The following is a 26,869-nucleotide window of genomic DNA, read 5'->3' as shown; positions in this document are numbered from 1 at the left end:
CGAAGAAGGCATTAAACGTCTCTGCTTTGCCTATGTAATTGCCTGTGAGGAGACCTTCCCCATCAAGTAGCGGACCTATGCTTTCTTTGGTTCTCCTTTTTCTGTTCACATATCTATAAAAACCGTTTTTATTGTCTCCCACAGACTTGGCCAGCTTCAACTCTAGTTGGGCTTTGGCCACACGAGTTGGGCTTTGGCCACACGGCCAAATAATATAAATGAAGACTGCACAGTCATTCCTGGCAAAGAGAGAAAAACAAAACAAAACAACAATAACAACACCGAACCTGTCATTAATTATGGTTAGCAGGGAATATACATAGATGTACATTAGAAATATTTGCATTTCAAACACCAGAGAATACTTTTTTGTCCTACAGAAAAGCTAATGTGGCATAAAAAATACTTAGGTAAACTGTTATTCATGTTTACATTAATTCTATATAATTGAACAGCCAGTGTTCCAGATTTTGTCTCAGTTCACAACCTTTTGAGTTTCTCTTCACTGTATTGTGTTTATTTTCTGGACATACTCATTTTTGCTTTCACATGAGTTAAAAATAATAAAAGGACGCCTAGGGTAGGACAGCAGCAAACAAATATAACTGTCTATGAGAAATGACACTCACACATTTTTCATTGATCCTTGAAAAATTAGATGAGCCTCAGACTTACTTTTGGATTTATCTAACATGGTTGTGCTAATGTGTTAGGACATTCGCCAAGTACCCTAAAGGAACAAATTCCTTATTTTGTCTCCTATTTGCAGTAGGGGCAAAGATGAACAAAGTGAAATATCAGACTCAATTGCTTAATAAACTGATAAACCTGTAGGAGAAAAATGTTTTCTGCTGCATCATTTGTCATAAATGAAATTATTAAGATTTAAAACAAACAAACAAACAAAACCTTAGTGGCCTCTGCCAGAAATTGGATAGTCACAGTAATCTTAAAACAGTTGTTCCTTCAGTCTTTCTAATCTCTGAAGACAACTAAATTAACACAGAAATCAAAGAGCTCTCACGCACCCTGAAGCCAAGTGTTCCCAAAACCATGAAAACCCTTATTGATACAATTTATTACAAACTCTCTCCTGAAGCAGAAAAAGCGAATCTGAACTTATTTATTTAATACTTTTGCCCTTTGACTGAAACTTGTGTTTGTCTTGCATGGCCCCATTGAAGAGCAATGAGTGGCAGTAACAAGGCTTACTTAATATGGCCTCAGTGCATACTTCATCTGTTTATGCAGAAGCATTGTATTTGGTCTCACTCAGCCTGCTGAGAATAAAAGCTAAAGCCGACACACTGAAAGCGAAAAGCACCACTTACCCATTTTCACGTGTGCTTTACAAATGGTCCCTATTGAACATAATGCAAAGATCTGTCAGTCATAGAAATGCACAGTGAAATAAGTGTGAAGCAGCAAAAGTCAGTGAGGTTTTTCAAGATACTACAAAAATGCAAAGACAGATTTTTGAAAACCCTATATATCCAATAAATGAATGTGATGGGTAATACTAGAAAAGACAAGAAAAAATACAATGGTGTTGAGGTTCCCAAATGCACCCAAGTTAAGAAACTGCACTGTGTTTGTTGCACACTACTCTGTGTGCACAGAGATGACTCTGCAGGCATCCAGAAAGAGCCTATGTCATTGGGAGGCACGTTCAGGCTGTTAACACATGTGAAATGGACCCCACTGAGCCTGCTGTTCCTTATCCTGTAGGTTTTAAAGAGGTGTCGTGTGTCTGTTAAGGCTCTGGGCTCCCCAGTCATACCGCTACAGGACACGCAAACCTCCTGTTGATATGCTGGATTTTTGTAAGCTAGCATCAAAATAGACCTACAAACATTTGAGTCCGAACATTAGCTGTGCTATGCCCTTGCAATACACTTGCAATACACATAAGTTGTGTAATGAAGAGTCTCTGTCATTTAGAGAAGGGGATAGCAAGAGTCACTATCAGCTACCTATTCCATGCCGCTCACTCACCTCATACACTCAGGAAATGTTCCCCCGGTGTGGACAGAGGGCGATTACAGAGATTTGGCACAAGGCTACCCCAGTTTTCAGTAGCTGGTGCATTTGCTGAAGACCTCACTCTCCCGTTCTTCTTCATCGCGCCTTTTAAAATGCTAGCTTCTCACTTCTGAGACATCTTCCATTGGTTTTCATGGCCTCCTCTCTCTTTCCAGTTCTGGAAGCATTGTCATCCTTGGAAAGTCAGGTTAGTAAAGCTTGGGAGGGGATGGGAGTGGTGTTTTCTTTCTTTTAATGAGAGCATAATAGCCAAAGACAAGTTAAGAAAATAAACTAGATGTCCCATGCGCTCCCTGTAGGGAATTCTACAGTAACTGGCAGAGCAAAAGTCCTGCACAAGCTGCTCTTTAGAAACTGCTGCAGCACCACAAAGCTGCCATCAAGCCAGCTTGGCTGGGCAGTGAGGAGTCGCCCTGCTGAGGGCTGCCGAGCTGGGTCTCATGGGGATCAGGCATGGGCAGGGGGCAGGACGAGGGCTGTCCTGGGTCCCCTGGGGCAGGACTGACCCTGCTGTAATGCAGTTATTGATTCTGAAGGAGCTCAAGGCTCATAAACTAACATTTCTAGACTCTCCAAAGGGTTTCTAGCAACATACTCCATCACTTCTTGTCAGTTTTTATTCAGTGCAAGTAAGACAATTTCTGAGGTGGACAATGAAAAGCAATACATAAAATCTAAGACAAATGATCATAAATGGCCCTGCCAAGAAACTAGATCATATATAATTTAATGGAGGTAGAAGGTCATTCTAAACACATTAAATAAAACAGCACAAAGCAAGCAGCCAAAGCAGATCCTTATGTCACTGTGATATTGAGATGGAAATATCACACACCTAAGAATAATATAAAAGGGGAAAAAAAAAAAAAGACAAAAAAACATGGGAGGAGTTGGAAAGGTATTTTTTTAACCCTATTTAACATTATCTTTTAAAAGAGAAAAAAACAAACAACAACAACAAAAACAGTGGTTATTTGGCACATATTTTAGGAGAATAAATCACATATACTTGCAAAATATTTACAAAGCTTAAGTGCTTGACAAATGGGAAAATGGATCTTTCTACAGCAGTGTCATGCTAGGCACCCAGACCTGAAGCACTACAGTCGTCCATCACTATCAGGAGTCCTGAATTCATCCTGTTTTAGAGTGTACACCAATAATTCAGATTGAGATTAAGGATAGCATTTAATAAGGGAAGAAGAATGGAAGCTATCACCTATATTAAATATTGGCAGAGTAAACACAAGAGATTGCTGGCTCTTTTATCTCCTTTATGAGCTGAAAAGATACATGTGCACATTTTCAGAGTACTGTTCCCACAGAATTTGTATGTGTATCTTCCATCATGGGATTATTTTTTTTTAATGTATTTTTTTCAGCAACGTTTGAAAATGTCTCCTGCAAATGAACTTGGCATGCTTCCATGTGTTAGACTATTATTAATCTGGATTGAAGGAAAAGCTGATAGTGGTATTTTATGTGGCCACAACACATTTAAGGCTACCCATTAAGTAAGCTGTATAGAATATAGTCAAAATTGAAAGCACTGTCTTCATGCCCTGTCACAGCAGAAGCAGTGGAATGCCACACCATTCCACTCATCCACTTGAAGATGACCACAAAAGTACTAAAACATTTTTCACTAGTTAAAACTGAAGTTTCCAAAAGTACGCTATTCACCTGAGAATAGTGTCCTCTGCAATTGGTTTTCAAAAGAGGCAAAAAGGCACAGCGGGGCACAGAGTCACAGCTCTTCTGTAGAATACGTGCAAACGTAGAAGCAGTGTGACAACGCTCCTCTGTGTAGTGGTTTTCTGAGATAGCATTGAATGAGACTCAAATGATGAATTGAATGTGAATCAAAAACCCAAAGAGCATATGCCCTGCTGCCTTTTACTGCTGCAGAGCAGAGCTGGATGTGAACGACCAGCATCTCTATTTCACCCCACACATACGGGGGATGGAGGACGCCGTTTCCCTGCAGATTTCTTCTCCCTGAATGCTACAAACTTCTCCCTCTGCATGACAGAGGCCAAGGTTTTACTGGTGCTCTGGATAGCCTAACTCAGAGAAGGAGCTGTAGTTCTCCTCCGTTGCTGTCAATGTAGCAAATCACCTTTCTGCAGATTAAAAAAAAATCAGTAAGATTTCCCTATTTTCCTCAACTCTCACTGGTTTTAAGGCAGTCTCACTTCTACTAATCTTCATCCACCTAAAACGTGTTTTTCTTCATTTGAACATGAGCCGTATATTTCTATTTCTGCCTTCCTTTGAAGGAAGTCTTGGCATTGGTTCAACCTGTGTAATGCATGAGTCCCTTCCTGCACAATGTTTTTACCTTTCCCTCCCATTTAGTGGTTTTCAGATCACTCTGTTCCTCTGAATTGTCCTGTGGCACTTGCAATGAGTCTGTCTTGGAGCTATCCACTGAGAGAGCTGCTTTTAAAACCTTGAAGAATCAGATGTCTTCCCGTTAGGGCAATTTCTGCTTGAGTTAACCAGTCTGTTCTTTCCACGTTTTTCCCAGCTTAAGGGTCTGCCAAGTGCTAGCAGCCTACATTTCATTTAATTTTAGAATCTTCAAAACATTCAGCATGCATAGAAAACTAAGGAGAAATTCAGAGCTTATAGTTTTCATATAAGTGGAACTATGCAATAAAACATTATTTGAAATTGATAAGTTAAATTATAATTCCTACAATTTCACTAAAATGTTGGTTAGTCCAGAATTGCACCCAACAAAGACTATAGAATAACTATATTTTCTCAATGGGATTTATTTTTCCACCACATATGCTGTTTGGAATTGTGATTTAAGTTCATGTTTTTAAATTTTTGCAAGTTTATAGATGAAAGCAAAATCTGAATCTGTTGTTTGTAGCTCAAGCCCACCTCTAATGTAAACATTGCTGTGTTAGAAACTTTAAATATTCTCCCTTGTGCTTTTTTAGTAATATTCACTATGTTATATTATGGTAGCTAAAGTTTTCCTATGTGTGAATGTCTTCCTTAAGCAAGTGCTAGTGTGATGAAAACTGATTGTTTCATTCCTGAGTTTTGAGCTGGCATGCTATAATCATTCTATCAAATTTTCTCACAAAGTCACATTGAATTTATTGTTTCCAATACATTGAGAAGCGCGAGACTTATGTGAACCAGTGTGAGATGAAGTGCCAGAGAAGAAGTTCAAAATAACTCAGATGGAACAGTTTTAAGAGGGGCTGTGATTTTCAACATCTAAAAAAGATCAGATGTTTACTGCTTGAAATCAGCATTTGAATTTCTGTATGAGGTAGTGGGAAGGGTTGCATTTAATTTATCTTGATGCCTACAGATAAGAAAATTCAAAAAGTGCTAGTGGTATTTAAAGAAACTTGAACAAATGCCAAAGTGCATATAACTTATAGATCCTGATAGCCTCCTCCAGATAAAAATATGCTGTCAATCAATTATGGAAAATAATTTTGATCTTTAATGTTTTTAGCAAAACCTCTAGAAATTAAAAGGAACAATGAGCAAAAGTAATGTGATATTTCACCGCTCTTAGAGAGCTGCAGAGCAATTTTCCCTGCTGCTTAGAATATTATTGTAAAAAAAAAAAAAAAAAAAGGCAAAAACACACAATGTGTGGAGCTATGCTTCATACAAACAAGGTTTACATAACTAAAAACAAATAAACAGATTATTTTCAGAAAAAATCTTCCCTTCTTCCAAGCTTTCCAGGAAAATAAAATGGAGTGCAGTAGCTCCATTTTTCACAGAAAATGTCAGCAACCTTTTTAAAACAAAGACCTGCAAATATGCTAGCCACGACTAGAGTGCAGATGAGAAAAAAGAAAGCCAGTCATCCATTTATGGAAACTTGCTCAAAAGGCAGCTGACAGCATCACATTGTCCCTCAAACAGTTCTGACAATGATAGTAAACATAACCACAACAACCTCTTGGGGTTTCCTTGATATTTCTTGACAAAGAGTTACAGATAGTTCTTGACAAAGAGTAACAGATAGATTGTTCCAGGCAACACAGATAGTGAAATAGACATAGGCAACAGGAACATGGAGGATCATATGCTTACATCACGTTATTTCAGAAAGCAAGACGCTAAAAGATACTCACAAACTTTGTTTGTCTGGGTGCCATCGGTGAGTATGGTAGAGGTGGTGGTGGCAATGGTAGCAGCTCCTGACCTACTGATCTCTGGGCAAACATCTGTGGGCATGCCTTCATTTCTCAGTCAGAGACAGTCTTGGGGAACTGGGGGATGTTTTTAGGCTCCTCCAAGGTTTCCAGGTGCCTGGCAGGGCTTGCTTCTGCCCAGCCACTCATGCAGCCACTTCTCAAGCAAATGCACAGATTGCCTGTACCACAATAAAGTCATCTCCTGAAATACCAGACCTAACACATCTGTGTGAGACAGATGATGACCTGTGCAAGGACAGCTGCATGTATCTGGAAAGCTTTTGTTTTCTATTATATAGCATGATGGTATGTTTGTGCCTTTGAAATGTGGGCTAGAAATATGGCAGTGCTGTATGTGATCTCAGACCAGATCCCTAGAGCTCAAATCCCAAATTAGCACCTCCTCCTTTTAACTGTCCTGGCATTGTGCTCCCACCTGATACTGACTGTACATTTACAGCACAATCCAATAGAATCACAGAGTCATTTAGGTTGGAAAAGACCTCTAGGGTCCTCTAGCCCAATCTTTAACTTAGCACTGTCAAGTCCACCATTAAAACATGTCGCTAAGTACCACATCTACGTGTTTTTTGAAGACCTCCAGGGATGGTGACTGAACTACTTCCCTGGACATCTTGTTCCAATACTTCACAACCCTTTCAGTAAAGAATTTTTTCCTAATATCCAACCTAAGCCTTCCCTGGCACAACTTAAGGCCATTTCCTCTTGTCTTGTTACTTGGTACCGGTAGCACCGATACACTCCAGAGCTGAATTTTCACGATAAGCAGGTTCACGATGATGGGTCTGTAAGCTCCACCATGTGCATGACTGAAGGACAGCCTGAAAAACCTTCTGTCAACATTAAAGGTTACTTCAAACTCTGTAGCCTCTGCTTCTGCAAGTCGTTCAAGAGTCCCCTTAGTTTAAAATGGAAAACACAGAAGAAACAGCAGAAATGTGGGTGTGCTGCTGGATCAGCTGGAGCAAAACAGCTTCTTGTCTGGTCCTCTTGCCACCTCTGCAATCAACCACCCACCGCAGAATTTGTTTCTCTTCCTTTGGCCAAAGTCAGAGGAATGGCTGGGCAAGGGGCCAAAGCTCAGTGTTGCTGGCTTGTATTCACACGTGAAATTCATCTGGTGGCAGCTTTCCTCTGCAGCAGGCTTCGCGATGAGGAGGAGACAGATGTGAGAGAACACGTGAAGGCTGGAGCTGGTCTCATGGTACAGAGCCACACGGGCAGCCAGCAGTGCTGTCAGTGAGTCTGGGAACTTATTCTGTGCTCTTAAGCCATAGTAAGTCACTGGGTTTAATATTCATTTAAGGTTTAAATACCACCACAACCAATACCAATATGTATTATGCAAAGTTACCACAATATCTGCAGGCTTCAAAACAAATATAAAAAATGTTGTTTTCATTTAATTATTTTTTTTATACAATTACATAAAAATAAGATTGATAGTGCCTGCTGACATTTTATTCCTTAAAACTCTAGGCTAATATTATGTTACTAACTATATTCAAAAGCAGAAGGAGATGAAAATGATAAATTAAAAACAATATGTGATCTTTGTATATTTAGCTTTCCATTGCAAAAATCTCTGTATTTATCTATATGGTCTTCTATTTTTATCATCTTTTATTTTGTCTCACTCTAATCTCGTTGCTGCAACCTAGCTCTAACCTGTTCTGCTTTTCATGCTAAAGCTTGCTGTAATCTTTTCTCATGACATTATCCCAGGAAACATTTTTATCAAATAGATAATGGCAAAATAAATTACATTCTGTTCTTTCTGCAATAAATAGTATGATCTAAAGTTCATAATTTTGAGAGCTGAGGCTGTGAAACAAGATGATACAATTCATGAGTAGCTTTCTAAATGATGAATACCGAATCAGAGGTAAGTCATAGCTCCAAAACTCCTGAGTTTTCAGAATTCAGGATCAATAAAGAGCTGTATTCTTTAAGAAAATCTATTTTGTCAGTACTTCTATTTGTGAGCAAAAAATATAGATAATGAGGGACAAAAAATAGACTGCATATTTTCCATGAGGCAGTATATAGGCACTTAAGTAGAAAACTAAACTTGGATATTTTTCTTGATAACTTTTTTTTTTTTGGTCTATTTGTTTTTTCCAGATAAACTGACAATTTTCCATAGTTACTTATCTAGCATAAATTTAGTCTGGTTTCTGTGAGGTTCATTTCTATGTAGTCTTACTACACATTTTAAGGGAAAATCATATTAATGCAGGGGAATGAGAAAAAAAAAATTGCCAATGTAAAGATTATTTGCTTATTACATATTATTTCCATTTCTAGAGCGTCCTCCATCCGCAAGTAATTGATTGCTATTGCATCAGATATTTTGCATAATCCCAGCAGAGTTGCTCTTAGCTGTCCTAAGAAGCTGTAAAAGTCCCTGGCTTTCCTTGATGTACAGGCTTATACTGACCAATTGCTTATCCAAGGAGCTGACTGCTAATTGCTTTGTTCTTTATCAGATTTTAAAATGGTGCTATTCTTTTTCAAGGCCTCAACTGTAGAAAATGTATATCGCTGTAAAATGCCACCAAAATAGAAATCATCACTTAAGCTTTCTTTGCCCTTAGCACAAGAGGAAATAGTAATCCGTCAGGAAGGGGATGGGATTTAAAGCATCTTATTCCTCCTTTTCACTGGTCTTGGATGAACTTGTGTGTCATTGTAGATCTTCCTGATATGTCTGCTTATTTTAGTGAAATCCCAGCAATGCGAAGTTAGAGTAAAGCAGAGCTGAGCCAAAAAACAACTGTGTATATGATCTTTCAAACTGTATACCTCATTGGGAATTGCCATCTGATGTCAGATCGTTTCTGATTCAGAGGACATTTAAAGGTTGGTGGAAAAATGTAGACATATCCAGACAATCAGTTAACAGTGCAAGGTGAAAACGTAAGTTTTGCGTACCTGTACAACATGCCGTTGACCTTGCAAGAGCTAGCCTACCTTTAGAGGCACCTCATTGCTTCCTCTTTTACTTCTGACACAAAATGTTATCTGCAATGAGTTCTGGCATTTTACTCAGAGAAACCACATGAGCTCTCAGTCTGGAAATGTGTGACTTGGTTGCCTTGCCCATACAAATCTGCTGCAAGTTGTTTGTACACTGTTTCAGAAATAGCCTTTCTGGACATCATCTGTTCATTTGCAGCAAGTCCAATGTATCTTTTAAACACTGGGCTAACTGCCCATTGGTTATATGGTGTATTAGATGCATACTTTAGTCTAGAAGATCCCTACTAGAAAGATGCTATCCTAATCAGAGGTGGAAGGACAAGAGAAAAGACTTTGTCACACTGATTTTCAGGATTAATTAATTAATCTTTTTATGATCCCAATTTATGTTTTCTTCTGCTTAGTTGGATTTTTGCTTTTTTAACTTTTTTCTGGCCTTGCCACAATTAATGTTGTGTTTTAATCCTCAGTCTTTTTTAGGCTGTTCCTGGTTCTGCTCACTTAACAGTTGTTAGATTTAGCATGATGTTTTTACTTTAAATAGCATCCTTTTCATTTACCATCATTCCTAATTGCTACATGAAGGTGAATTCCCATCTGTAAACAAACACGGATTTATTATCCTGGCCAAGACAAGCAATCACCTGTGCATACATTTCAAAGTGTCAGATGATATTTTATACACCATTGTTTTCAGAGACCTCACAGATCACTTGCAGTACAACATTTGGGGAGCTGGAAGCCTGTCTTAATGATCGTTGCTCATGCACATGGTTGCTGGAAAATCATTCATGAATATTGAATCCAATTATTATGAACAGGTGCAACCAAGTAACTACATTTCATGCTCACTGAAATATCACAAACACTTACATTTGATAAAGTTAATACACAAATATATACTCTGGTACACAACAATAACTTCATGTACATTCATGAGAATGCAAATATAATGATCATGATTCTCAGTTTTGAGGTTGTGATCAAGATTCATTTGCAGTAATTTTAAACAATTATTTCACCTCATTGATTAATTCTTTCTACAGCTGGGAATCCAGTAAAGGGAGAAAGCGTGTAGCTTGTTGTAATCCCTTTCTTGCTAAAAACTGGGACTCATTTAGGTCCCCGAGAGAAAGAAAGGAAGAGATTGGTTCCTTTTAAAAGTCTTTCAGAACTATATTGTACTGAAATTTCTAATAGACAAAAAGCTTTTTATTGGGACCATGTCCCAGGTTCCCTCTAGAACAAAAGTCAGTCATGTGCACATACCTGAGCAGGTACATGGCCAGTTAAACTACACAACCTTTGCCAATAGTTGTGTTTCTGAGCATATAGAAAAGGATAGCAGCTTCTGGGTGACCAAAGCACTAGGACCCTGGTGCACTAGTGTCAATCCAGACCCACCAGGAACTTCTCAAGATCCAGTTAAAATATTTTCCATCATCACAGAAATCAGAGTGTAAGAAAGACAGAGACAAAAGCAAACCATTTTCATAATTTTCTGGACAAATTGTATTTCATTTGCCAGGGTTTTCTTTTATCTCACATACGTCCTCCTACAACACACCAAAATATGTATATCTGTTTTTAGACTTCCTCTACCAAACATGCCATCTTTCAGAATGACAGACTTTCTTTTCTACGTAAAATCCTTTCTCTACAAGTATCCTAGTTTGAATTCCTCTTTCCTGAGCAAGGATGACACAAATCTAACCAGGGTGTTGTTTAGCTCGGTCAACACTTTTTGATTTGGAAGCACAAGTGGTGAGTTGCCTCCACTGCTCTGCTGTGATTGCACATTGCATTCACAAGGGAAAGATGTCCTTATGAAAATTAGTCTCATTATTTTTATGCTTCGTAGTTTCCAATAAATCTATTTTGACCAGAAGTGGGACTCCTGTATATCACTGAGGAGAAAAGGAAACATTCAGCAACCTGATAACCTTGTAGAAATTGTTGTTGTTTCTGACCTGTGCCCTGAGGTGAAAGCTATAACGATAGCAGCAATAATAATAACAATACTAACAATCTCTAATATTAGAAAATGCTTCTTCCTATGTTTATGGAAATTCTGTATAATGAATCTTTGAGTTCAATCCTTAATATTCACTTGGTATCTATATACAATAATTCATTATATATTCCTCACAAGTCATCTTCATCAGTTCAGTCTTCTATCTGTTGGGCAATATTCTCCCTCATTTTTCCAGGGTGATAGCAGGGCATTTTGCAATTGGCCTTCAATGAAGTCTACTCACAAAATCTCTCTCTGTCCTTTCATTATTTTTACCAGCAAGGAGAAAAAAAAAAAAAAAAGTCATTGGAGATTTTTATGAGCTAGACAAGGACTGAAAGTGGCCTAAATAGATCTGGAATAATGCAAACCTATTTTTGATTAGTTCTGCTTATGTAAAACCAAACACAATTAGGATTTCCTCCAAACCTTAAAAAATAAAGAAGGAAGAGATTATGAAGCCTATTTAAAAAGTCAGATTAAGGTCTGCTGCTCAAGTTTTTAGCTTTGGCTCTTCTCTAAGCAACGTGGAAATGCGTACCATCAGCAATTGGTATGGATGGCACAGAATAGTACTTGGAGGTTGAATTCATTTTCCCATCCAAGTCAAAATACACACACAAACATTTTGCAATTGACTTAGACAAGGACAGGAATTCACTTTAGAGTGTTAATACTGCCTTGTTACCAGGAGGGTGACTTGAAGTACAACCATTTGCTTTTGTCATATTTAGTGGGCAAGGATCACACCTTTTAGATTAATCTCTGTGGAACTGCTTGGAAGATGGTGTTTCTTATTTTACATTTTACCATCTCTCCTAGAGAACATAATGCTGTTACCCATATGTCATCTGCTTATTGTCCTGGAATAACGCAGACCAGAGGACTGACTTCCAACTGTGGTACTTCATATTCATGCTGCTGTAATATTATATCAATTTAAAGCTGTAGTAGTATAGTGGTGAATAAGGCTATCCGTATGTTCAGCACATCTTTTCTATCAATAAAGAGAAGCCAAGTCACAGATGGTTTTTACACTGTTATAATTAATAATCATGGCACCATGTTAGTGTCATCTTAACATAATAAAAAAGTGAATCTATAAATTGTATTCAACATTTTTACAGCATTTACAATGACTTTTTGCAGCTTTTTGCAGCAGCAGGATGCATCTCTGACAGTAACACTTTTTGAACTTCATTCACAAAGAATATTTTCAGGTTACCATTTGTTTTCTTGAATACTATTTATGAAGTGACATACCTTTTTTATATATCATTTTTAGTTTGATCCTTTACAGAGGTGTTTGGTTTGGTTTTGTTTTGTTTTTAATCCTGTATTTTCTTTTTCAGATTTCAAAGCAAAAGCAAATATATTTAGCACAGCATGATGTGTTACATCACTCCTATGCTGGCCTGGAATTTGAACGGCCTAAAGTGCACAACATTACCAAGATTCAGCACCGTATTATCTATGCAGGCAGCCCAAACCCGGTTTGTTACAGAAATATTACCTGTCCTTTTGAAGTTACCTTCAAGATCACTTCTACAGAGCAATGGAGACATAGTCAACATAGATATTGGTGAACTGTATCATTGTATGTGTAGGCATTTACTTTTGTGTTTTGTGGTGTTTCTAGCTTTTCCTCTTTGCTGAAAAGACATGGGGACATTTCTAACTGAGCTCATGTTTAGTCATTTTTTCAAATGTGGGTAAGATTATACCATGAGTAGATACAGCTCTGAAATACTGCTATTTCTGGAACCTCTAAAAGCACATTCAAATTTGGAGAGAAATCCCGTTTGATTTGGGTTTCACTCCTCCCACTCCAGTACTCATTCACAGGGACAAACCCTACTGATGGACTGTTTCCTACTCAGCATAAAAGAAATGCATTTTCATACACAAAAGCTTATTTCATTTAGTGATGCTTAGTTCTTAAACTGTGGGAAACAGTGAAGTATTATTCTTAGAGATGTTCCTGGTCAAGAGTCTTAGCCCATTTAGTTGTCTTGTTCCTTATCCCGATCATCCTTGATCTCAGTCTTTGTAGCCATATTAATTTTACTACACAGACACACCACCTAAACCTGCAATACTCCTACAGACATAGATGAAATATAACGAGTTTATTTTTTTTCCCAAGATAATTTAAAATTCTTTTGTCTGTTATTCAGATCTAGAAACACATATCAGAAAAATACAATTTCTTATTTATTTATTTATTTATTTATTTTTAGCAATTTTGACAGTAAAACCTTTTAAAAATTGTTCTGTTCTGGAGGGCACCTCTGCTGATTCAATTATGCAGTCAAGGCCATTGATAGAGTAATCCTAAGTGACTTAAAACTTGGCATCTGCCTTGATCCACCACTATTTTTCAGATACCACATTGATCGGTTTTACAGTCTGTTATAAAGAAAGCTTAAACTGAGCTTTTCACAGACTCAGAAATGCTTATGGTGAATATCCCCAATCACTTTTCAAGAGCATCCTATCAAGTTCAGTTGATAAAGATGAGATTAACCTATTATGGATGTCATTTTTCTAAAACACCGATATTTTCATTTGTCAGTTATCGCTGGTGAGAAACAGGTTTGACCTTTAAGACAGGAATATGTAAGAAGTTGTCAAAATGGATCAGAAGCTCACAGAAAATAGATGCAATACAGCATTACCAAGACTGTAGAGTGAGAGTTCACTGATCTGTATGGCCCCTTAGAAGACCTCTTCCCCCTAGCAGCATCAGTGACGAACACCATCAAATACCTGCTTTACTTAAATACATTTTGGTGATTTTAATGTTCTTGTGAAGAAAGGGCTAACAATAAAACTGTGACTGGTGTAGACAAATCACTCAGCTGGCAGTAGGGAGCAAGTCTGACTTTCTACAGTTTTTCGCTTTAACCTTGGATGTCTCCAGCTTTGGGACTGAGGGTTGTTTTGTGAGTTTACATATACATTTAGTTTATAAAGTAAGTACATGAAACAGAGTTTCCAGATTATCTTGCTATCCTTTTCTTCCATGTTATCAGTACTAAAATAAACAGATTTACTCCTTTGCTCTTGAGTTCCATCTACAAAGATATGGACCCAGTCTCAGCTTTTGATAGATTACAGATATGTATTCACAGAATCACAGAATACCTAAGGTTGGAAGAGGCCTCTGGAGTTCATCTTGTCCAAACCCTCTGCTTAAGCAGGGCCACCTAGAGCAGTTGCACGGGACCAACTCCTGGGTTTTGAATAACTCCAAGGATGGAGTCTCTACAACTTCTCTGGGCAACCTGTGCCAGTGGTGAGTCACCCACACAGAAAAAAGATTTTTCCTACGTTTGGACAGAACCTCCTATATTTCAGTTTTTAGTTTACCTCTACAAGAAGGGCTAGAAGGAGGATCTGGGAAACTGAAGGCCTGTCAATCTGACTTTGGTGCTGGGGAAACTCATGGAGCAGGTTGAGTGCCATCACACGGCACCTACAGGGCAACCAGGCAATCAGGCCCAGTCAGCATGGGTTTATGAAAGACAGGTCCTGCTTGATGAACCTCATCTCCTTCTACGACAAGGTGATGCATTCAGTGGATGGGGGGAAGGCTGTGGATGTGGTTACCTGTACTTCAGTAAGGCTTTTGACACTGTTTCTCACAGTGTTCTCCTAGAGAAACTGGCTGGAACAAATATAATCTGATATTACTGTATTAGATGGTATTTGATAAGTACATGCTTTTTAAAACTATCTTACAGAATATTATTTTTAAAATATCTCGAGTAAGATGATAAGATATTGAAATAGCAGTGATGAGGCTTTATTTCATAACATCACCAGTCACAACTGAATGGAACAATGTGATGCCTGACATGGTCTATCTAGATAACAGCGTCCATCTTCCAAATTTGCTGAAAGATCATTTACCGTTTCCTACTTTGGATGAACAAGCATTTTATTGATGAGGCTTATAAAGAACTGGTTCAAAACCACACTGAAATTCAATGACAGATCTGAAAATTGAATGGCTGTCTTGCAGGCACCAATCATGTTTTATCAGCAAGATCCTTATCTAACCAACTAGTCCTCCAAAGACAAACCTCTCTCCAGTAATAAAATATGATCCCCAGTCCTGGAGGGGGTCAACCCTCAGCTCAGGTATAGTTATTTATTCCTGTAATTGAATACAAAGGACATAGGAATTGATTTTCATCTGTACCCAAATTCACGGCTCCTGTGAGGGTCTGAGCTACTGACAAATAATTTCAGCTTCTGCCATTGATTATGCTTCCTTAGTGAACGTTATACTGCAAGAGTAATATAGAATATATTGCAAGAGTAATATAATATAACTGCTCCCAATTTCTTTGCCTATCTGCCACTGCTCTTAAGCTGTGCCAAGCATAGGAGATGTAGGATGTGGCTTCCTGATCAGAAAATGTCTATCAAGCAGAAAAATGAATTCACCCTCATTATATTGCAGTGGTGAGGTGAAGATCACTGTAGCTCTATTCCGCTTATTCAGTGATACACAGCTTTTGCCTTTTCAAACTGTTTCAGTCATTACTCACGTACCTGCAATCAAAATCTGACATCAGAGTTCAGAATAATAGCTGGAGAAATAACCTACTTATTTCATATTTACCTGGATTACTATCCTGAGCCACCGTAAATGCAGTAACCTAGGTCCATGTTTTTCTATTTTGTGATAATTGCAGCATTTTAAAAATAAATTAGAATATAGGGTCTTTTTCTTTTTTTCTTCTCCATGTCTGTAGCCAGAAAACTTTTCTTTTGTAGGAAGAAGTCACGACAAACAAAGATCTTTGCCTTTTCTTCTGAACACATTACTCATCCTTTATGACTGCATCCCTTCCCAATGCCCACTAGAGAAGCTAAATGAAATATGTCCTGTCACTTGAATACATGGCCCCAGATGCGGGGCTGCCCATTGGCGGCGCAGGATGGCCGCCAGGCCATCTGGCATGCGCCTGTCCTGGGGAGGGCTCTGTAGCTCTTTGGCTTGCACCACAAAGGTCTCTGGCAGCCAGGTGGGCCTGATGGCTCTCCTCCCACAATGTCAGCACGGGATAGGTCAGAAACGATGAGTAGAAATTGAAGGTCGCAGGACGTCAGGTTTCAGGATTTCAGGATGCAAAGTGAGGACTGTTGGCTACATTCATTTGCACTTTTTTTTGAATTTATAGACACATATATAAAAAATAGTGTGTATGCTGCCTAAATCTTCAGCTTCCTACTCATCTTCCCAGCTGTCTTCACACACCATAACTTCTAGTGCTTCCAATCGGCAGACTGCAAAAAGCAGCACCACTGCGTTCCCTTTCATTCACACTGTATTTATCGTCCACCCTCTGGATATTTTACTACCAGTGCCTGCTCAGACAAGCCCATCTCAGAGTTGGCCAGACTTTGACCATAACTTTTTAGCAATTAAAACTTGTGTGCTATGATTTGTTTTTCTTTTGTACACTCTTAAGCTTTTTACCTCTTCATTGCTTGGTGAAAAAAGATATACCCTTACGATTGCAGCTTTCAAAATGTTTCCTCCTTCAACTTATTTCTTCAGATTTCTCACAAAAAAAAAACACAACAATATAATCAATAATTCTAATTAGCTGACTAACAGAATATTTAGCTTTACTTTTTCCTAATATAAACTAATAGTTGGAGTAGAGCATGTTTGCAGACATTGTTTTCATCCCTTACTCATGACTTGCTTGCCTCTTCATTTTTGTATAATCAATTTTAGCATTTTAGCATTTCAGCATTTCAGATTTTAAGCTGAAGAAAAATCCTTCTCTCTGAAAATGATTTCCTCATCAAGTGAGTTTTTTTTCTTTCTTTTTTTTTTTTTAATTTTTATTTTTTTATTTTTTTTAAGGATAGTAAACCCAGACTAACGGAACAAACACCTTAAGGCATCTGCCATACATGAGTGTCTCTTTAAAAATATTAAATCTCTATAGGTTGACTCATTTGCAGATTTAACTCAACTGAAAGAATAAGACATATTGTGATAAGACAGAATGATAACTCAAGTCTCTGTGTAGTATAAGAAACAATTTTATAGGCTTTCTTCAGTAGCCCATGTCCATAATGATCTTTGCCACTGAATTTTTGCTCTATCAGAACAGCTTTAATATACATTAATTGTTCAGAAAAAGCTCATTATACTTTACAGCAGATTTTATTTATTTCTCCATTAGGAGAAAATGCAAGCTTTGGATTTTTATTTATCTTTATTTTCTATTATGTTTGTGTAGGGCTTCCAGTGGTCCTGCTGGCCAGATTCTCAGCTGGTACCTCCCTGTTTCATTCCTTTGCTTGCAATTCCCATGTCTAAACAATTGATAGTTCACTTTGTAAAACAACCTGTTTTCCCAATGAAAAAAAGAAAAGAGTGCATCGCCTATTTTGTGTGGAACTCAGGCTCCTCAACCTTCTGCAATTTTTCCTGTTACATCATAAGTTTTACTTATAGACAGAAAGGAGAGTGAGAGATTGCAGCCAGTGTACCATATAGCTACAGTTGTAGCCTACCCAGACACATTCCCTATCTCCTTGTGTTTCACTTTTTTTTTTTTTCTGACTAATGTTGGATTTCCTGATATGTCAGGATCTTATTGTCATGTCTACAGAAATACTGTCTCTCGTCTGAAGTTTTTTTTTTCCTACTTAAACATTTCTTTTTGCATAGTAATCCTAATGTCAGCTCTTAATTTACCAGTAAGGTAATTAAGTAAGTGTCTAACAATCCGCAATTATGGACAAAGTAATTAGTTACTAGCGGATGAAGATTTGTAAATTTGAACAAAGTTGAGGAAGTATATGTATGTATGAGTTGTTTTGCGTACATAACTTTGAATTTCACATGAATAATGACAATTTCTTTAAGTACAAGTTAAAAAATCCAGTACTTTTAATCTGTTCACCTTTTGTGGAATTTAATAGTCCTTTAAAAAGTTGTGCACTTTCATTTGATTGATGAATGGTGTATAAGATTATGTATGAAATTATGTATTTTCTTCACTGAGTTTTACAATGCGAAAACATAAATAAAAATTAAACATTCCAAAACTAAGCAAATTTTGGGTTGCTTATATAAAAGCTTTGGCAGAGGACATCAACCCATGCAAAAAATAAAATAAATATATATATATATATACATGTAAAACATATACATATATATATATTTGGATGATGTGCATAAGAAATGTACATCACAAAGACTTCCTCCTCTATGATTCAAACTTTCCAAAGCTTTTGAATCATAACATAGCTGGGGATTCATTAAAAAAGGAAAAAACAGAAAAACAAAAAACAGAAAAGAAAAAGAAAACAAACCACCACCAACAAAAACAGAGTTCTATAGAAGGTAGTTATGGCAGATAGAAAGCTTTTTGTGAATGGTCAAAATCACACAAGCACTGGGCTTGTTGGAATAGGAAATTTGTTATAAAGAAAACCTGGCAACAATTTATCAACAGATGGTCAAATTATTGAATGTTTTTGTATCAGAATGCCATTTCAAATCAAATTGTTAACACAGTGAAAAAGACAAAAGATCTCCAAGACAAGATCTCAACCACAGAAGAAATAGATCAAAGAGTACTTAGCGCTGATTATTTCAAATCATCTGACTACCAAGTTTTTAGAAAGTATTGGCTGGTTTGCCTGATGAACCCTGAAAACAAGCTGGTGAAATTTTTGAGCTGTGGTTAGGTGTCTTTGCTCTTTCAGCCATTTCACACGTCATTCACAGAGCCTGAAAGGGAGAAAAGAAGCATTAAGGTAATTCATATAAAACACTTAGCTACAAGATTAGATGTCAAATGATCCTGTTGACCTATACAAAGAACAGTTTCACACCTTGGAGAAATGGTATGGAAAATTAATATTGTATGATATTGTATACAAATCTATAGATACAATGCTCAGTTGGAAAAGTAGGCAGCAGAGGTGAAGTGCATAAATGCAGGGTAGACATTAAGAAAGTAGACTGCATCTTCAGAAAAGAATAGGTAGTCAAGATGAATATTTTCTATTAGTGCAAAAGCAAATGTTAAGCCAAGTTATTCTGTAATGTTGCTTGTAATCTATAGTGAATAATTCTACTATATCCAACATTTCTAGCATCAACTGAAGGGAAGTCCGTTCTGTTTTGGGCATCCTTCTTCAAGGAAATCTGTAGCTGAATGGAGAATGCCCAAAGAAATATTAGCAAATATCTGAGAAACACAGCCTACTAGGAAGCTTGTGAATTCACATTTTTGTAGTCTAGAGAAAAACAGCAAAAATCTCAAAATACATAAAGGACAGCTGCAAAGAAGACAGCAAATGTCAATTTTTAATTATCTGGATAGCGAAGACAAAATACAGCAAGTTACATAGTAGAGAAAATTCTGTAATGGTAAGGATGATGAGACATTTGGTCTAGATAAAGAGGCTGCAGAATTTTCTCACAGAAATACTTTAAATACACATGGAAAAAAAATTGCTACAATCAACACAGTACCAGTTGATCCAGCCTCAGAAAATAAGCTTGGTCTCCTGTTGAGGGCCAGCCACTCGTCATTTCATGTGATTATGCAGTTTCTTCAATGTGAAGTAGTGAAAATGATGAAAAATGGGAGAATAGCATGTGGATGGTGTATTGTCATAAACCTGACATAGCTCCAGATAGGTGGAGACAATGTAATCTTAATTATACCTGCTGTTTTTAACCCAGTCAAATAGACAAGTATTTCCTTAGTAAGTCTTGCTGTGTTTAATTTTACCTATAATTTTGTTTCCGTTTATAGAATCCCTACTTATTTAGTATACACTTGTGTTTGTCAATTTAATATGTACATCAATAAATTGCATTCAATAAATTTGTGCATCTTAAAAACATCTACCAAAATGCTCTTCTTGTTTTAATCTATTAACCAAAGTTGAATGAGTAGCCACATGGGAAAACCTTACGGCAAAGAAACTGTTTTACCACTGAATAAGCCCTCAAATTTTAGCCAGTGTGGTACAATCTAGCCTTTGATAGATACTTTTTACTTTAGTATAGTATAATGCTATGAAGTGGACCTTTGGTTCAACAGTTTATCTTGATTTAGTTGATCCCTTATTTACACCAAATAAATATGGTGCTAAGTTTACATATAAATGAATGTAATATAAAGCTAACTGCTAATTTTTTTGAGAAGAGTCCTCTACAACAGCATAAAATTTTCTCCAAGTCAAAGAAAGTTTATTTCACTTCTGGTAATTTTACTGTGTGTGTACTAGGTGGAAATACAGACCTGTGAAAAGGCTCATTTTAGCAGGGATAACAACTCACAGAAGTTATTTTGAGGAATGGGGAGGAATGAATCATATTCATACGTGTGTGTGTGTTGGATGGCAAAAATCAATGCTTTCTCTTAGCAAAGACACTCTCGGGGATAGAGAAATCAGAGCTGCAAAAAAACTAACAAATTTTGCCTGACAGATTTTCCAAGCAAACTACACCACTGGTGTGCTGGGAGTGCGCTCAGGATGTCAGTCCCTGTGCTGGTTGGTGCAGCCCCTTGCCTGGTGGCTTATTTTGGGTCACTGAGGAGCCCAGATCCCCCCGTGTTTACCCGTGATGCACTGAGGGTGCTGGGGAGCAGCAGCGGTCCTGGGGCAGCAAGGAGCCAGGGTCCTGCCCTGCACAGCCCGGAGGAGGACACTGCACGTGTGCTGCCATCAGAAGCAAGCCTGAAAACGCGGAGAAAAATAAGAAAAAGCAGATGTGAAAAGGGGGAAGAAAAAAGCAGCATAGTGTTTCATGGTATAAATAAATAAATAATTATCTTGCTTAAGTCCCCATCCTATGACATCCATAGGAAGACCTCCACTGACCTCAGTGCGTGGTGGGTTCCACCTCTGTGGCCCACTTCGGCACTGCTCCCTCTCTGCTGCCAGTGCTGCTGCAGGTACGTGCTGGAGCCCCGCCACCATCAGCTGGCATAACGGTGTTCAGGCTTGGGAAGCCCGGTGACTGGCAGTGTTTAATGGCCCCCTTTTAAAGCTTCCCAAGCTCTCTGAATCTTTAATAGTGCTCTGATAAGCAATAATCATGTCAGGAGCAGCATATTCCTGCAGGCCTAAGCCACAAAATGTGGTCATTGCATCTGCCTTCAATAGTCCCTGGGGAACTGGTGGGAATTCGTACTTCTGTGTGGAAAATGACCTCTTCTGAAAGAGTGAAAAGCCTTTTCTTGCCCACCATCATCAACAATTATACTCCTGCCTCTTTATTTGTCAGAGTTAATAACAGTGCTGTTGTGGTTTAGGAAAGAGCAGGGAAGACGATGAGAGATGCACCACTGGCATGGCATAGATGGCTACGGAGCTACCTCTGTTCCTTGTTAGTGAAAATTATGTGATGTGAATGTCAGTGCCTAACGGGGCCCCATCCGACTGTGAATGATTGTAGCACAGACAGCAGAAGTAAGGGAAAATTGTTGCAGCAAGATGGTTGCTAGGATAATGCCAGCAGTAAGAAAAGAACTAAATGAAATTGAAAATTACATGTTTAACAAGTAGATAGCAATAATTATTTGGGGCCAGAATTATCTGAATTTGCTTCTTCCTGTTGTGGGTCATTAATTACATGAGTAAATCTGTTGATCTGTGTGGGATAATTTTCATGATGTCTGCCTTGCCAAATGGGAGCAAGGTGTTTACAAACTACAGATGAGGCAGTAGGATTCTTCCCATCAGTAGCATGTTGAGGTGCTGTGGTAAGGTATTGGTATAGATGGCAGGCAGCAGAACAAGGCAAGAAGCCACCCAGCTTTTGTCCAATGATCCTCTTCTCTTTCCTCTACTATGCAGCAAGAACCAATACTGCTTTATGTGAAAAAAAAATAAAAATAAAAAAAAGGCAGCAACCTCAGGACAGGGAGTTGCTATAAACTCAGAACCCTCACTTCTAAAGGCAAACCTGCCTTGCTTTCATTTTCCAAAAGAAAAAGGCAAGTCTCTGTTTGCTTCATTCTCATCAGAAATGCGGACCCTTGTTCTGCTAAACAAGATAAAGCCAGTATTGATTCCACCTGGAGAATAACATAGCTGAAAATTGGATAGTTTACACACACACCAAAATATATAACAATAATGAAGTTGGAAGAGCAACGCTGAGCCTTAAGCTAGATTTGACTCGTACCATGAAATCATCAGGTTTTATAAGCTCAAGAGGGTTGGACCTCTTTATTATCTGAACGGAAGGCTTCACAAAAAGCCTCAGGAGCTGAAGGAGCGATGGAGATACTTCAGCTCGAAATCGATACGCTGGCATGCCGTTCAGTGCCTTGGTGTGCTTTGTCACTCTAGGTGAGTTTCGGAAGGGCTTGAATGCTCACCCTCCTTACGAACCCTGCAGCAACAGCATCTCTGCATCCTACTAATGATCAGTGTGTATTTTAGAGAAGATTCCTGGAATTAAACACCCCAGTGAAGACAGTGACCAAGCTGCTGTGCCTGTCCCTGCCCACATGAGGACCCATCGAGCTCTGGCTCTCACTGCCCAAGGGAACCCCTCTGATAGCTCAGCTGCTGGCAAGAGAAGGGTTCAACCCCGCTCCAGGCCCATAGGCTTCAGCTGACCCTCAGCTCTATGGCCACATGTAGTAAGTAAAGCAAGAGCACGCAGGCAGCAGCACCAGGCCAGACCAAGGCTGGGATACCCCTTGGGTATGTCCTGTCCCAGCCATGGTGGGTAACACGTTCAGGGAGGAAGGTATGAAGGTTGCCATGTATTTTTTTCCAAATACTGTCCCAGCCTGCAAGTTGGAGGTGGACATCTTAAGCTTGAGGTGGACTTGGTGTCTTTTGTATTTTTTTTATGTATTTTTTTTGCTTTCCTTTATTATTATTATTATTATTATTATTATTATTATTATTATTATTTGATGCATTCTTTGCTTTCACAAGTTCATCTCTCTAACTAATTTTTAACCACATATAATTTTGGCATCCAGAAATTCCTGTGGCAAAGAATTTACCATTATGTTACATATGAGAAAAGGCATTGCATGTTTTGGCTTGTTTTGAAAGATTCATCTGACCATTTATTTTGCTGCCTCCAAGGTTCATGTAATGAAAGGTGAAGAAAAGGAGCCCATGTTAAATTTCTGTGACACTTGGAGAACTGTGTAAGTCCATTATAGCCCTCCTCCCTCTACCATTCCTACACATATGCTCTTCCTCACTTTTGCAGAGTTAAAAAGTTGTAGTCTATTTACTCTTTGCTTATGTGGATGTTTACCACACTTCTGGTACCCTTGTCACACCTATCAATGCCTTATTCCCACAGAATGGTAAAGCTGGAAGACCAGAACTGCACTCAGCGCTCATTATGTGGGAGCACCATTATCAGCACTGGTGTTGTCTGCTACTTTATGATTCTTCTTGCTTCCTCCTAGCAGGTGAGGAGAGTTTGAGTGGTTCAAATGATCACAGTCGTCATTAGCATACTTATTGCTGCTGAAGTCTAGAAGCATGTATTTTAGATGACATCCCCCATTACCTTTTTTTTTTCTTTTTTTTTTTTTTTTTCCCTTACTGGAGGATTCATTGGGAAACCAAATTATGAGTGAACGTACACCATTTATACCTTTTCTACATGAAGTCTAGATGCTGGATTGCAGAAAAGTAGCTGTAAGTGTGCCGCAGTCATTGCAGGCACTGACGGTGTTTATCTGTTCTGTGCATGCTGTGCTGTACTCAAGGCGACTCTCACAGATACCTATATGCATAAATATTACACTAACCACCATACCTCAAGATATACATAATGCATTACTTAGTCGAAGTGGCAGCATGAGGCAATGCATTACACAAATTACTGACATCGAAAGAGACTTCGGGCTCTTACCAGCACCGAGTGTGCTTACCCAGGGTCTGCTCCTGACAGACGGCATCACTCAGCTTCTTGCAGGAGAGGGCTAGGTGCTTACCCCAGAAATTGAAACAACTTTCTCTGCAACATATATCAGCCACATAGTTGCTAGATGTTCTCCTGGTGTGATTCAGTATCTGAAGAAAAAGGAGTTGGAGCTGCTCACGATGAGGCCAATGAATATTTTGCCGCTGGATTCAGTGAAGATAGAGCTCTATTTCTTGTGTTTTTCTCTAAAGAGTAAAACAAACTGATGCTTTTAATGAAATAATACACATAATACATTTTCTGCAGCTCTTTCTGTGTGCTATTAGATGCTTAGCCATGGATCTAACACTGTCTAGGATATCTGGGAGGGGTCCACAAACACAGCCAGTCCACAGCGCAGTGGCTCAGTTTGCTCTCTGAAACTCTCAACTCCCCCAAAAACACACATGCCCCAAAGCCCCATTTCTCTTGCTCTGAGCTCTTCATGCTTCAGAGGTACTTCTGGTTGGAGCTTTTAACTGCTCCTGTTCTTCCAGCTTTCCTGGTTCTTCCTTTTTGCTGTATAGTGTGATGACTAGTGATCACCCAGTATTTGCAAAAGCAGCTGCTTTACTCTGCTGCTAATGCAGCTTGACACTGCTTAGGGCCCCTGATAGCAGAATTCAGCCTCTGAAGGGAACCTCGTATACAAATCATAGCAAATTAGAGGAGGTTTTGAACTCTGAAGTCATTGTAACAAAAACCAAGATTCTGTGAGATGAACAAATGCAGCTCGATTATGTGATAATCTTTGAGCAGGAGTCAAAGAAAAACTTCCTGCAGTTATGGTTAGCATAAGGACTCAGAAATGAAGGCAAACAGTTTTTAGAACTTCAGCCTAAGACATGCCTGCACTTATAGAATCATAGAATCATAGAATATCCCGAGTTGGAAGGGACCCATAAGGATCATCAAGTCCAACTCCTGGCGCCGCACAGGTCTACCCAAAATTTTAGACCATGTGACTAAGTGCACAGTCCAATCGCTTCATAAATTCAGACAGGCTTGGTGCAGTGACTACTTCACTGGGGAGCCTGTTCCAGTTGCGACCACCCTCTCGGTGAAGAACCTCTTCCTGATGTCCAGCCTAAACTTCCCCTGCTTCAGCTTAACACCATTCCCGCGGGTCCTATCACTGGTGTTTACGGAGAATAGGTCCCCTGTCCCTCCACTCCCCCTCATGAGGAAGTTGTAGACTTATGGTCCACTTAATGGACTTTAATGCACTGAATGAAGATGAGAACAAATTTTTCGCTTTCTTAATGCTTCTTAAATGAAGAATGAGCGATACGAAAGGGGGAGAAAATTTGATAAGAATTATTGCATCCTTTTCAAATAAACTATGCAGATAATCATTTCTGTCTGCCTTCTCTGAAGATATGGAAGTTTAAAGATGTTGATCTAAGTTCATGTTCTATGCGAAGCTTATAAAGGCAATTATATTAGACATAAATTTCACTATAGATATTTTAGTTTTTAAGACTTTAGCTCATATTACAGCTCAGCAAAATGTTACCTTTGGCATCATACTTAATCTTCAACATTTTTTTTTAAATCTAGGAAATTTTTAACAGAAAATTTACTTAAAGGAGTGACTCAGATTAAAAGCACACTTTGCATGGTCTCTCATTAAACTCACTGCGGTAATAGGAAGCCAGCACAGCTAACTAGCACTGCACTATAAGAAACCCACAATAATAAAATAACCAGAAAGTTGATCATGCAGTCATATTCACAAGTACATAAAGTTCATTTCAATTACTTTTGAACCCTTTTGTGCCACTGGTACATTTACTATCTTCATAATACTTATTCAGTACTGCAATGGAAATGATAAAAAGTGATCACTGGAAAAGAGACCAAATCAAATATTGCAGAAAACTCAGTGGATGAAACTTGAACTGTCCGATGAAATATGTGTTTCTGCCCCTGAAATGTCTGCGTGGAATTGTAGGATGAATTCAACTCCTAAACCACACAGTGGAAGATACACTGAACTGCTGGACTAATTACATGCCAGAAACAAAAAACACTTCTGTGGACAACTCCCAAAGTTATTGCAAGTGTTGGAAATATTGCCTGATCTTTATTATTTCCATATGAAAGACCTGCATAAATCACAGCAGTGTTTTTCATCTATAAGTCACTGACTGCAGGGCATCAGACTGCATGTGAACGAGAATCAGCAATCTTAGTACTTCACCTCATTTCCTTTATGTCTTTAAATCAGTAACACAGCACCAAAAGCATCATGTGTTTGACAAACGCAAACCATTTTTCAAATTTCTGTTTTGTACTATGGCTAGCAAGCCATAGAGCATCCTCTCGGTAAGCATTTCATGTTTTCTCCCTGAAAGCTGATCAGCTCTTTCTTTTACAAAAAATAAAATTAAAAGAATCCAAAATTCATGTCCCTCTCCTAAATCTCTTCTGATCTCTCTGATCTCACTCTTTCACACTTTTTTTTCCCCCTTTCCAGCTTATCATCTTGATTCAAATGCCTCTTACACAAAATATGAATAAACTAATAACAGCTATTTCTTCTAGGCCTCACTGTCTTGTATCTTCAAAGCTTTTCTTGAGTTCTGCCCTGCTCTGCAAGCTGTGCTACCAAAACCCACAGGACTGCTTGCAGACCTTAAGGACAGTGATCTTCATCCATCCTCACCA

The 26,869-nt window shown here is 38.4% G+C and overlaps 1 long non-coding RNA gene across 4 annotated transcripts in view; it reads left to right on the top strand.

Moving 5' to 3' along the window:
• LOC121069108 overlaps nt 1–23,456 on the top strand; it is a 97,669-nt gene extending 74,213 nt beyond the window's left edge. For 2 of the 4 annotated variants that reach the window (XR_005819268.1, XR_005819269.1), the window contains exon 12: nt 23,362–23,456. This is a non-coding gene — a long non-coding RNA (uncharacterized LOC121069108). The remainder of the gene's footprint in view (nt 1–23,361) is intronic. The other 2 variants (XR_005819270.1, XR_005819265.1) reach the window with 2 other exon arrangements.
• Nucleotides 23,457–26,869: the final 3,413 nt, after the last annotated feature.

Source organism: Cygnus olor, chromosome 4, assembly GCF_009769625.2.
Source record: "Cygnus olor isolate bCygOlo1 chromosome 4, bCygOlo1.pri.v2, whole genome shotgun sequence".
Taxonomy (NCBI): domain Eukaryota; kingdom Metazoa; phylum Chordata; class Aves; order Anseriformes; family Anatidae; genus Cygnus; species Cygnus olor.
The sequence above is the reverse complement of the archived record's forward strand: the minus strand, read 5'-3'. Positions and strand labels throughout refer to the sequence as shown.